Here is a 1,503-nt window from a genome sequence, read left to right as displayed (position 1 = left end):
ATCAAGGCAAATTGGAAGTGGTCAAACAGGAGATGGCAAGAGTGAAAGTCGACATTCTAGGAATCAGCGAACTAAAATGGACTGCAATGGGTGAATTTAACTCAGATGACCATTATATCTACTACTGCAGGCAGGAATCCCTCAGAAGAAATGGAGTAGCCATCATGGTCAACAAGAGAGTCCGAAATGCAGTACTTGGATACAATCTCAAAAACGACAGAATGATCTCTGTTCATTTCCAAGGCAAACCATACAATATCACAGTAATCCAAGTCTATGCCCCAATCAGTAATGCTGAAGAAGCTGAAGTTGAACGGTTCTATGAAGACCTCCAAGACCTTTTAGAACTAACACCCAAAAAAGATGTCCTTTTCATTATAGGGGACTGGAATGCAAAAGTAGGAAGTCAAGAAACACCTGGAATAACAAGCAAATTTGGAATACGGACTACGTATTGAATATGGAATACGGAATGAAGCAGGGCAAAGACTAATAGAGTTTTGCCAAGAAAACACACTGGTCATAGCAAACACCCTCTTCCAACAACACAAGAGCAGACTCTACACATGGACATTACCAGATGGTCAACACCGAAATCAGATTGATTATATTCTTTGCAACCAAAGATGGAGAAGCTCTATACAGTCAACCAAAACAAGACCAGGAGCTGACTGTGGCTCCTGGAGAGCAATAAGGAGATCATGAACTCCTTATTGCCAAATTCAGACTTAAATTGAAGAAAGTAGGGAAAACCACTAGACCATTCAGGTATGACCTAAATCAAATCCCTTATGATTATACAGTGGAAGTGAGAAATAGATTTAAGGGCCTAGATCTGATAGACAAAGTGCCTGATGAACTATGGAATGAGGTTCGTGACATTGTACAGGAGACAGGGATCAAGACCATTCCCATAGAAAAGAAATGCAAAAAAGCAAAATGGCTGTCTGGGGAGGCCTTACAAATAGCTGTGAAAAGAAGAGAAGTGAAAAGCAAAGGAGAAAAGGAAAGATATAAGCATCTGAATGCAGAGTTCCAAAGAATAGCAAGGAGAGATAGGAAAGCCTTCCTCAGCAATCAGTGCAAAGAAGTAGAGGAAAATAACAGAATGGGAAAGACTAGAGATCTCTTCAAGAAAATTAGAGATACCAAGGGAACATTTCATGCAAAGATGGGCTTGATAAAGGACAGGAATGGTATGGACCTAACAGAAGCAGAAGATATTAAGAAGAGGTGGTAAGAATACACAGAAGAACTGTACAAAAAAGATCTTCACGACCCAGATAATCACAATGGTGTGATCACTGACCTAGAGCCAGACATCCTGGAATGTGAAGTCAAGTGGGCCTTAGAAAGCATCACTACGAACAAAGCTAGTGGAGGTGATGGAATTCCAGTTGAGCTATTTCAAATCCTAAAAGATGATGCTGTGAAAGTGCTGCACTCAATATGCCAGCAAATTTGGAAAACTCAGCAGTGGCCACAGGACTGGAAAAGGTCAGA

This window comes from Bison bison, unplaced genomic scaffold (assembly GCF_000754665.1).
Source record: "Bison bison bison isolate TAMUID 2011002044 unplaced genomic scaffold, Bison_UMD1.0 scf7180017864491, whole genome shotgun sequence".
Classification (NCBI taxonomy): domain Eukaryota; kingdom Metazoa; phylum Chordata; class Mammalia; order Artiodactyla; family Bovidae; genus Bison; species Bison bison.
The sequence above is the reverse complement of the archived record's forward strand: the minus strand, read 5'-3'. Positions refer to the sequence as shown.